Source organism: Rhinatrema bivittatum, chromosome 2 (assembly GCF_901001135.1).
Source record: "Rhinatrema bivittatum chromosome 2, aRhiBiv1.1, whole genome shotgun sequence".
NCBI lineage: Eukaryota > Metazoa > Chordata > Amphibia > Gymnophiona > Rhinatrematidae > Rhinatrema > Rhinatrema bivittatum.
Window position 1 is genome coordinate 823,745,161 of NC_042616.1, and position 12,629 is coordinate 823,757,789.

Below are 12,629 nucleotides of genomic sequence, written 5' to 3' on the forward strand. Positions count from 1 at the left end.
AATCAAGGTTCTCAATCCTCAGACCATAGAATTTAAATACTGACCACCTTATAACACTGATGAACTAAAATACAAATTATGTATGTATGTATGTATTTATTTATTTATTTATTTATTTAAAATTTTTATATACCGACATTCATCCAGGATATCATATCGTATCATTAGAGGAAGAACTAACAGCTATAATAGAGGAACAGATATAATAGAGGAAGAACTAACAGATATAATACTTAAAGATTGTTGCTCAGCTACGGAATTTTGGTTAGACTCAACCAAAAAGATAGCCGATGAAATAAACCCAATCAAATCAATACATAACAAAGAAACAAAACAAAATAACCCCTGGCATAATGTAAAAATAAAAGATGCAAAAAGAATGCTCAGAAAATTAGAAAAGGTTGGAGAAAACACATAACAACCGAAAATCTAACCAAATTTAGGAAACATCTAGCTTTCTACAAGCAACTAATCTTTAATGCTAAAAAAGAATACTATAGCAATAAAATAGAAAAGTTTGCCAACAACCCAAGAACCCTATTCTCCATAGTAACAAATCTCACAAATGACAAGCAAGAATCACCTCAAAGTCTTCCTGAAACAAAATGCAATGAAATAGCCAAATTTTTTAGTGGCAAAATTTCAAACTTAAGAACCAAACTCCCAAAAAACATCAAACAAGCAATCATAATGCAAAAAAGAGATGTTAACCCATGGTCCTCATTTATAGAAATATCAGAACTAGAAGTAGAATCAATGATAAAAAACACCCAGCTCCACACAAAATCGACCCAATATCAACAACTGAGATAAAAAAAAAGTACCAATGTAGTATCCCCAACATTAGCTAATATCATAAACCTATCCCTAGCAGAAGATATAATGCTAGATATACTGAAAGGGGCAATCATAAAACCAATCATCAAGAAAAAAAACAGTGACCCAATAATCTTCAACAACTACTGCCCAGTCTCAAACCTCCCCTTAATAGCTCAATTAATAGAGAAAACAGTACAGAAACTAGCTGAATACCTAGATAGTAATAGCATACTGTACCCTTCACAACATGGCTTCAGAAAACACTACAGCACTGAGACATTATTTCTCTCACTAACGGACAACATTTTAAGAGGTTTTGATAACAGTAAACACTACATCCTTATAATGTTAAACTTATCCTCAGCCTTTGATACAGTAAACCACAAAATACTACTAAAAAGACTTGAAGAAATTGGATTACGTGATAAAATAATAAATTGGTTCAACTCCTACCTCAGCAATAGGTTCTTTCAAGTCCAGATAAAAAACATATCAGAAAAAGTTAAACTCAAAATAGGAGTACCTCAGGGTTCGTCCCTGTCTGCTACCCTCTTTAACATATACATGCTGCCCTTATGTAATGTAATGTATGATTCCCAGGCCTGCCAGCAGATGGCCATGTAATATATGATTCCCAGGCCTGGGAATCATACATTACATGGCTTTTTAAAAAAGCTTATCCAGACCTCAACTGATCCGTACCTTCCAACCATTTATCACCAGACATTACAAACTCTCCATTAACAATCTCCTTCACTACTCCAAATCTACTTCACTGTATTTAATTTTTATGCATCATTGTAAATAATTTTTGCTTTCAGTTAATCTCCTTCTTCTTCGCTCCCTTCTTCTCCCAGTTGTGCACCTCCCTGTTTTAATGTAACTGCAATTTTCTTACCATGCACTTGTTATAACTTCAGTTTGCTGTATATATCACGCCCTGTTAAATGTAAACCAGCATGATGTGATACCTTTCATGAATGCCGGTATAGTAAAAACACTAAATAAATAAAATAAAATAAATTTACGCAAACGATATTCAATTAATTCTACCAATAGATGACACAATTGAAAAAAACACTAAATCTAGCAAACATGTACTTAAACATAATAAAACAACTACTAAACCAAATGGAACTAGTTATTAACATTGACAAAACTGAATTCCTACCCTTAGAGCGAAAACATATTGAAATCATTCAAACCCCGATAATACTAAGAAATAACCAGAAAATTGATCTAGCTGAAAAAATAAGGAATCTTGGAGTAATAATGGACTCGGAAATCAACCTGAAGCAACACATATCTATAAAAGTAAGGGAAGGCTACGCAAAACTTATGATCCTCAGAAGATTGAAACCATTACTTACACCTGCCCACTTCAGAACAGTGCTGCAAACACTAGTTTTTTCCAGCACCGACTACTGCAAAGCACTTTTACAAGGACTCCCGAATACAACGATAAGACCGCTCCAAATATTTCAAAATACTGCAGCCAGAATACTGACTGGAAAAAGGAGGAGAGACCATATAACCGAAACTCTAGCAGACTTACATTGGTTGCCCATCGAATACAGGATAAAATACAAGGCCTTATGTACCATACGTAAACTAATATATGATAAAGAAGCAGACTGGCTAAACACAGCCTAACGAGTACACGTCCCACAAAGAAGCCTTCGCTCAGCAAACAAAGCACTACTAACAGTCCCTTCAGTAAAGTCAGCAGAATTAACCCAAGTGAGAGAAAGGGCTTTATCATTGACAGGGCCCATACTATGGAACATGATGCCTCCTGAAATTAGATTACAGAGTAATCTAAAAACTTTTAAGAAAAATGTAAAAACATGGCTCTTTAAACAAGCCTTTCCTAAAGAGACCGGAGGATAGAGAAAGTACAGGGTCATGCAGAAGAGCATGAACACAACACCAGTCTCATAAAATGCATGATAATACTTTATTCAATCTTACAACTAAAAAGTAAAACTACAAATGAAGAGTAACTTAATAGTACACCCGGACATGACCAACATTACTCAAATATTGATTTTTATTTATGAAAATGTAACCGAACCTTATTGGCACCTGTTAGAATGTACGATAATCCACATTTACCTACCTTAATTTATGTGCCTATTTGTAAACCGTTGCGATGGTATATTTATTTATTTATTATTTTTGTTATACCGAGTTTCATGATTGGCATCACATCAACCCGGTTTACAGTTAACAATGTAGATAGAGCAGAGCGTAACGTAATAAACAATATTCCCAATTAAAACTTTAAATCTTTAAATATAGTATAACAGTTAAAGGAAGTGAGAAAGTTACAATAAAACAGGGAAAATTAACTAGGATTTGGAAAAGGGGAGAAAATGAACAAAGCAATATTTACATTTCAGCCAATTTATAACTTAGCGACGATATAGACGATATAGAAAAGATTTTAAATAAATAAATATTTTGTGCACCCTCTAGTCAGATCCTTAAGTAAGTGCTTCCTCACCTGCACGCGCTCTTTCACCCCACTGACCTTTCTGCTGATTATGGGATTTTGGGGAACGCTGATGCTGTGATCTGCTGGGACAGAGATGTGGGCAGTGACATCCTCCGTGCTGACCTGCTGATGGGTGTCATCTGAAGACAGGGAGATGGACTCATTCACGGAGATGGGAGGATTCACATCTGTAACAAAGAAGAGAAACGTACAAATCCAATAAGTTCAATTTGTTTTTCCTCTTTAATCATCTCCCTGGTCTCTCTCTTCCTCTCCACCCTCTTAAGAGACCATTCCTGTCCCGCTCAGGTTAAAACAGTAATGATGGCGGAAAAAGATGAACTGGCCCTCCCAGTCTGCTTATTCTGGTTATTCTGGTTCACTCTGCCAGGGATACATCTTTGCTGCAAGCCATGAAATCCTTACCCGAGTTGGTGTTTTTCCACATCTCTTCCATCCTACAGAGGTGACCATGCATGACTCTGTCCTTAATCCATCACCCAACTGCCCCATTTCCTAGCGTGTAGCAGATGGACTCAGAACGAATGAGTATAGTGTGCTCGTGCTAGCAGTTGGAGATGGATCTGATGTCAGCACGTAGTACATATACCCCTGCAGGAAGTGCAGAAGCTCAGTAATTTCCGTCTCCAAAGCAGTTTGGAGCTACCTCACGCTCGCTGAGCGTTCTTCCAAATTCTAACGATTAAATTCATAGAAGAATCCTACCTGAAGACGAGCCCCGCACTCCTGCAGTGATACCCTTGGGTCCTTCCCCAGTTGAGTTTCCCGAGGTGATTTCCGTGGTCCCTCGGAGGTAAGAGCCTCGATCCGGTGGCCGAATCGCGGCGGGGACCTAGCCCCCGAGTGAGAAGGGCTCGGGCGCGGCATAGAGGCAGCCTCAGTCCCGATCCATTCGCGGTGAGGACTTGGCCCCCGAGCGAGACGAGTTTGGGTGCGGCTTAGAGGCAGCGGGTGCACTTCTTCGAGCGTGGCGGTGACGGTAATCACCCTCTCCCCCCGCAGCCGGAGACCGCCCGGGTCGCAGCTGGGAAGCGCCGAAGATCAAGTAAGGCGTACATCTTTACTTTTGCTGGTCTCCGAAGAGCGAGGATTAGCGGGGTCGGCCTATGTGGAAGCCCGCCATTTTGCCTGCCTGCCTGCTCACCATCGCCATCTGCCCTGGTTCGCTGCCTCGATCTAGTGTTCAGACCAGACTAAGTGCACAGGCAACGGGCGCGTATGTTAGGCGCCCGAAAGTAATTGGGCACATATTATATTGTTTAGGCGCACATATACCCCTGCAGGAGGCAGGGGTATATGTGCGCCTGGAGGTACCTCCATATGTATATGTGCGCCTGTGAGTACCTCCATATGTGCGCATATGGAGGTACTCACAGATAGACAAGTCTGAAGATGAGGTCCGGTAGAAGGCTCCGAAAGGAAGGCCCTCCACAGAGCGGATAGCCAGAATGCAGAGAGGCCCCCAAGGAGTGGGTACCTAGAGCATTCGAGGTAGGAGTGAGTACAGCGGTACTTCACGAAGCGGAAATAGCAGGAAGGAAGTCCAAACATAGACTATTTGAGTTCTTACTAACTTGTAGCATGAGAAATGATAAGGGCTTAAGTACAGTAGCGAGATTACATCATGCGCAGGGGATGACCTCGAGGTTCCCGCCATGACGTGTACAAAAGTCCAATGTGCGCGCGCCTAGGTAATACCAGTCTCAAGATGGTGGTCGGCGACGCCCACGCCATCTCAGGGACTCCGAGGGAAGCAACTTTTCTAACCAGAGGCCACCATTCATCCAAGGAAGGCCGGTGCTGGTAGAAAGGAGGTAAGCATGAGAGGTTGCAGCTGTCTGCGACCAGGCGCAAAAGTACCCCCTTCTTAGGGTCCCCTCCCCCGGGGGGTTTGGTTTCCTGGGGTGAGCCAAGTGAAATTAGTGGATCAGGTCCTTGTCCAGGATGTTACTCGCAGGCTCCCAGCTGTTTTTCTTTGGTCCATAACCCTCCCAGGAGATGAGATACTCCCAATGCTTCCCACATTTCCGAACATCAAGGATGTCATTCACCTGGTAGGTGTTGTCCTCTTCCACAGAGAGGGCCTGAGGCTCATGTGTCTTCTTCGAAAGAGAGGATGAGTGGCATCAGGAGAGATATGTGGAAGGTGTTGTGAATACGCAGAGATAAAGGCAGCTGTAGGCTGTAGGTTACTGGTCCCAAGCGGCGAAGCACAGAAAAAGGGCCAATGTAGTGAGGCGCGAATCAAGCAGATGGCAGCTTAAGGTGGATGAAGCGGATACTGAGCCATACCTTGTCTCCAGGTTTTAGCTGAGATGCTGCTCTGTGATGAGCGTCATAGAATTTCTTGGCTTGAACTCCTGACTTTTGTAGAAGGCCTTTGGTGTGCTCCCAAAATTGGTGGAGTTCCTGTGCTGAAGCTTGGGCTGCAGGAGATGATACTGACAAGGGTATCAGTAATAGAGGTAAAGGCTGGCATCCGTAGACAAGCTGAAACGGTAATGATCCAGTAGCTACTGAGGAATGTGAATTCAGTGCAAACTTGGCCCAGGGAAGCAACTCAGACCAATCGCTTTGTCTAGCATTGACGTAGGAACGGAGAAACTGTTTAAGTGTGCAATTCGTCCTTTCAGTCTGACCGTTGACTTGCGGATGGTAAGTGGATGTTAAGTCTAATGAAATGTAAAACTTCTTGCAAAGTGAATGCCAGAATTTAGCCATGAACTGCACTCCTCTGTCCGACAAGATGTGCTTCAGGATGCCATGCAGGCAGAAAATATGTCATATGAAAAGTTTGGCTAGTTCTGGGACAGATGGCAGCCCAGGCAATGCAACGAAATGCACCATCTTAGAAAACAGCTCCACTGTGACCCAGATGGTGTTGTTTCCGCTGGATAATGGCAAGTCAACAACAAAGTCAGTCACGATGTATGTCCAGGGTTCACTTGGTGCTGGTAGAGGTTGGAGAAGTCCCCAAGGACGACCGGCCGGGGGTTTCTGTCTAGCGTAGAAATAGGCTGCTACACCGGGGAGAGTTCCCTTTCCTTTGAGCAGGAAAGGGCTCCGTGGAATGGGTTGGCCCCTAGAGTGGAGCACGAGCGTTCAAAGCATGGCGACGTGGAGCAGGGTGCCATGTGAACAGTGGTTCAACATGGGTCAGAGGGTAGATACAGACTGGCTACACCCGGGGAGAGTTCCCTTTCATTTGAGCAGGGAAGGGCTCCCCAGAATGGGTTGGCCCCTAGAGTGGAGCACAAGCCTTCAAAGTGTAGCAACGTGGAGCAGGGTGCCATGTAAACAGTGGTTCAACATGGGTCAACCGATGCTAAGAAATAGGCTGCTACACCGGAGAGAGTTCCCTTTCCTTTGAGCTGGAAAGGGCTCCCTTGGAATGGGTTGGCCCCTAGAATGGAGCGTGAGCCTTCAAAGCGTGGTGACGTGGAGCAGGGTGCCATGTGAACAGCAGTTTAACATGGGTCAACCAGTGCTAAGAGATAGGCTGCTACACCGGGGAGATTTCCCTTTCCTTTGAACTGGAAAGGGCTTCGCGGAATGGATTGGTCCCTAGAGTGGAGCACGAGCCTTCAAAGCGTGGTGACGTGGAGGAGGTCTCACTGTGAACAGCGGTTCAACATGGGTCAACAAGTGCTAAGATATAGGATGCTACACGGGGGAGAGTTCCCTTTCCTTTCATCAGGAAAGGGCTCCACAGAATGAGTTGGCCCCTAGAATGTATAATGGTACAAATTGTTAGGATTTAAGCATGTGCAAACAGATCATGACTTCATAAGCAAGATGGAGGAAGTTCTCTTCTCTGCCCTGAAATGAAAAGAAAATTGTTTGTTTTATTTAAGGATCCATGCTGTGAAGGATTAGTATTTTGAATTGCTGGAGACTGAGGTTTCCCTTTGCAACGAGGGTTCAACTGTTAGGACCAAAAGAAGTGCTGACGTTATCTCCCGCCCAAATCTACAATATCAACCTATGTTGACTTTGTACCCTACAGTGCCTCTGTAAACTATGGGAACACCGAGGATGAACTAGAGTGCAACTACCACCATTTTTCCATAATACTAGAAACATTACTGTTGGCACCTAAGAAAGATTTCAAGAACATGGCCCTTATTATGAAGGTCGGGAAAACTATTAGTCATATGAAATATGCAAGCTCCAAACATCTGAAGTCAGCTTTTTATGTTCTTACATTCCAAATGTGGACGGACAGGCACATCATTCGAGGATAGAGGTCAAACCCTTTTAGGGACATAAGGCCTGGACGGGCAGGCACAGCATTCGAGGTCAAACCCTTGTAAGAACATAAGAAATTGCCATGCTGGGTCAGACCAAGGGTCCATCAAGCCCAGCATCCTGTTTCCAACAGAGGCCAAACCAGGCCACAAGAACCTGGCAATTACCCAAACACTAAGAGATGTACAGCCTAGACGGGCAGGCACAGCATTCAAGGATAGAGGTCAAGCCCTCATATGGACATAAGGCCCGGACGGACAGGCACAGCATTAGAGTTCAAGCCTTTTAGGGACATAAGGCCTGGACGGACAGGCTCAGCATTCAAGGGCAAACCCTTGGAAAGACATACATCCTGGACGGACAGGCACAGCATTCAAGGATAGAGGTCAAGCCCTCATAGGGACATAAGGCTTAGACGGACAGGCACAGCATTAGAGGTCAAGCCTTTTAGGGACATAAGGCCTGGACAGACAGGCACAGCATTTGAGGTCAAACCCTCGTAGAGACGTGAGTCCTGGATGGACAGGCACAGCATTAGAGGATTTCCTTTGTGCAGGTATGTTGTGGTTTGATCTGTCTCTTCTTCTTGAACTGGTTCACTGCCAGAAGAAAATGGCATCTTTTTCATTTCTGAAAGATAATTCAACAGAGGATGCTTTTAGAGCAATAGAGACTGCCATTTGTGAAGCATGAACTGAGCTGGAGATTATTTGTGAATACCCAGAAGCTATTAACTGTACTTATGCACTTCAGCACTGAAATAAGAAATACCAGAACAAAACTCAGACCGGCACAGCGTTTGAGGTCAGGCCCTTATAGGGACGTATGGCCTGGACAGTGGACGGACAAGCACAGTGTTTGAGGTCAGGCCCTTGTAGGAACGTATGGCCTGGACAGTGGACAGACAGGCAAAACATTTGAGGTCAGACTCTTGTAGGGACGTACGGCCTGGACACTGGATGGACAGGCACAGCGTTTCAGTTCAGTCCCTTGTAGGGACGTACGGCCTGGACAGTGGACGAACAGGAACAGCTTTTCAGGTCCGGCCCTTGTAGGGACGTACGGCCTGGACAGTGGATGGACATGCACAGCATTTCAGGTCAGGTCCTTGTAGGGGCGTATGGCTTGGACAGTGGACAGACAGGCACAGCGTTTCAGTTCAGTCCCTTGTAGGGACGTACGGCCTGGACAGTGGACGAACAGGCACAGCTTTTCAGGTCAGGCCCTTGTAGGGACGTACGGCCTGGACAGTGGATGGACATGCACAGCGTTTCAGGTCAGGTCCTTGTAGGGGCGTATGGCTTGGACAGTGGACGGACAGGCACAGCGTTTTATTCATCTTGCCATTCACAGGAAAAATTTGGAAACCCAAGCAAAGGCAGGTTTATTTTCAAAAACACTAGCATTTCCATCATCTCTGGTGCCAGCCTTGAGCGTTGAGGGCTCATGATATCCCCTGTCATTGAAAATACACATTCACTGGGCACACTGGTTGGTGGACACTTTGGCTAGGTGTGGCCAATATGCCAGCGGATCTGTCTCCATGTCCTCTGTGGCTATGAGATATACCGTGTCACTGACAATTGTGCTGGTGTCTCCTTTGCTTGGGTGGCCTCAGAGTCACTCATGCCAGCTATTTTCTCTCTAGCCCAAAGCACAAAAGATGAATCTTTATGGGCAACATGCATATTGAAGTGGAGGAGGAGTTATTAGCTGTCACTGACAGAGTGCTGCTCATGCTTGGGCTAGCACAACTCTCTGAAGTGCCTGCTGTTTCCACCTCTGCTTCATGCCTAATCTGTCTCTGCCTATGGTGCTCCTGTTCACGGACTTTTGCTAACAGCAGGTCCTTCACCAATAGGAGACAATCGTACTGTAGGGCAAGTTTCCCTTTCATTCGGGGATCACAGACTGTGGCGAGCATGTATGTGTGCTCTTCTGTTAAAGGCCTTAATCTCTCTTGCACCTGCTGCTGCAAAACATCCAGACAATGCAGCACCTCAGCTGTCATTCCCTCTTCCTGTTTAAGCCCTCCAAATTTTCATCCAGGAAATTAACTATAGGGAAGGTGGCACTTCTGGAACTCAGCTCCTCCGTGGCATCCTTGAAGGGCTGCAGGATTTTTATCAGCTGACTCATGACTAACCAATCATGATGTCCTAAGGGATTCTGCACACCTATGTCCATTGAACCAGAAAGTTCATGAAGGGGTGGCTGCAGCTCCACTAACCTCTGCAGCATCATATAGTTGGAATTCCACTAGATGGCAATGTCTTGAATGAGATGCTTGTGAGGCATCTCCAAATCAGTCTGCTTTTGTTGGAGAACTTGCCCCGCCTTCACACTTCTGTGGAAGTGCCCTGCTATGTCCCTGCACTTGTGTATTAAGTCCTGCAGGTATCCATTCTCTTGCTGCTTGGACTCCAACCCCAGAGCTGACTTCACTACCAGGTGCAGAGTATGTGCAAAACATTGGATGTTCTTAAAGCGCCTGTCGGTTATTGCCTTAACCATATTTGCACCATTGTCTGTGACAAAGAACCCTGCCTGAGGATTCCTGTCTTGCTGGTGTAGTTGCCAGCCCTCCAGCATCTGTCTGATGCATGCTAGAGTATTGGCTGTGGTATGAGCCTGGTCCATCAGGTGAGTATGCAATAAAGCCCACCTCCACCCTGATATTTGTTCACTAATAGAGCTGCTGCCTGCCCCTGCCTCAGCCAGATCCCACCAGTGTGCAGTCAGGGAGAGGTAAGAGTGTGCGCCCGCTCCGCTCCCGGCACCGGACGCCGTTTCGCCTCCTCCTCCTCCTCTGCCGGGGCTCCCTAAGCCCAATCGGGGCTAGAGCCCGCTCACGATCTCGTGAGCCGCACAGAGGAGGCAACCAGAAGAGCAAATTAAAAGGGATAAAAAAAAAAATCCCCACCTAAGACCAGGACACACGCGGTGAGTCAGCCGCGCCCCCTGGAGGCACTAGGCCTATCAGAGGGCGCCAAAAAAGAACTTTAAATCTCGGCGCAGCCTTCCGGCCCACCTCTTAGCGCCCGCTCCGCTCCCGGCACCGGACGCCGTTTCGCCTCCTCCTCCTCCTCTGCCGGGGCTCCCTAAGCCCAATCGGGGCTAGAGCCCGCTCACGATCTCGTGAGCCGCACAGAGGAGGCAACCAGAAGAGCAAATTAAAAGGGATAAAAAAAAAATTCCCACCTAAGACCAGGACACACGCGGTGAGTCAGCCGCGCCCCCCGGAGGCACTAGGCCTATCAGAGGGCGCCAAAAAAGAACTTTAAATCTCGGCGCAGCCTTCCGGCCCACCTCTTAGCGCCCGCTCCGCTCCCGGCACCGGACGCCGTTTCGCCTCCTCCTCCTCCTCCTCTGCCGGGGCTCCCTAAGCCCAATTGGGGCTAGAGCCCGCTCACGATCTCGTGAGCCGCACAGAGGAGGCAACCAGAAGAGCAAATTAAAAGGGATAAAAAAAAAAATCCCCACCTAAGACCAGGACACACGCGGTGAGTCAGCCGCACCCCCCGGAGGCACTAGGCCTATCAGAGGGTGCCAAAAAAGAACTTTAAATCTCGGCGCACCCATCCGGCGTCGCGCGCCGGGCGTCGCACGTCCGAAGGGGCGCGATCTAAGGGGCCTGCCCCTTAGTGAGCCCCTTTGTGAGACGCCAGTGAGGTGAGGTCAGGGTGAGACGTCAATAGTAACCCATTCCATCAATACTCAGCCTCGCCACACTTTCCAAAGCCTAGCTCACCTGTACCAGACAGACAACTACCCTGTGCTCATCCTTCCACTCCAGCAGACATCCAGCGCTCAACCTCCCACTCCAGCAGACATCCAGCGCTCAACCTCCCACTCCAGCAGGCATCCAGCGCTCATCCTTCCACTCCAGCAGACATCCAGCGCTCAACCTCCCACTCCAGCAGGCATCCAGCGCTCATCCTTCCACTCCAGCAGGCATCCAGCGCTCAACCTCCCACTCCAGCAGGCATCCAGCGCTCAACCTCCCACTCCAGCAGACATCCAGCGCTCAACCTCCCACTCCAGCAGGCATCCAGCGCTCACCTCCCACTCCAGCAGACATCCAGCGCTCAACCTCCCACTCCAGCAGGCATCCAGCGCTCAACCTCCCACTCCAGCAGGCATCCAGCGCTCAACCTCCCACTCCAGCAGACATCCAGCGCTCAACCTCCCACTCCAGCAGGCATCCAGCGCTCAACCTCCCACTCCAGCAGACATCCAGCGCTCAACCTCCCACTCCAGCAGGCATCCAGCAGACATCCAGCGCTCAACCTCCCACTCCAGCAGGCATCCAGCGCTCAACCTCCCACTCCAGCAGGCATCCAGCGCTCAACCTCCCACTCCAGCAGACCATCCAGCGCTCACCTCCCACTCCAGCAGGCATCCAGCGCTCAACCTCCCACTCCAGCAGGCATCCAGCGCTCAACCTCCCACTCCAGCAGACATCCAGCGCTCAACCTCCCACTCCAGCAGGCATCCAGCGCTCATCCTTCCACTCCAGCAGACATCCAGCGCTCAACCTCCCACTCCAGCAGACATCCAGCGCTCAACCTCCCACTCCAGCAGGCATCCAGCAGACATCCAGCGCTCAACCTCCCACTCCAGCAGGCATCCAGCGCTCAACCTCCCACTCCAGCAGGCATCCAGCGCTCAACCTCCCACTCCAGCAGGCATCCAGCGCTCAACCTCCCACTCCAGCAGACATCCAGCAGGCATCCAGCGCTCAACCTCCCACTCCAGCAGGCATCCAGCGCTCATCCTCCCACTCCAGCAGGCATCCAGCGCTCAACCTCCCACTCCAGCAGGCATCCAGCGCTCATCCTCCCACTCCAGCAGGCATCCAGCGCTCAACCTCCCACTCCAGCAGACATCCAGCGCTCATCCTTCCACTCCAGCAGGCATCCAGCGCTCAACCTCCCACTCCAGCAGGCATCCAGCGCTCAACCTCCCACTCCAGCAGGCATCCAGCGCTCATCCTCCCACTCCAGCAGGCATCCAGCGCTCATCCTTCCACACCAGCAGGCAT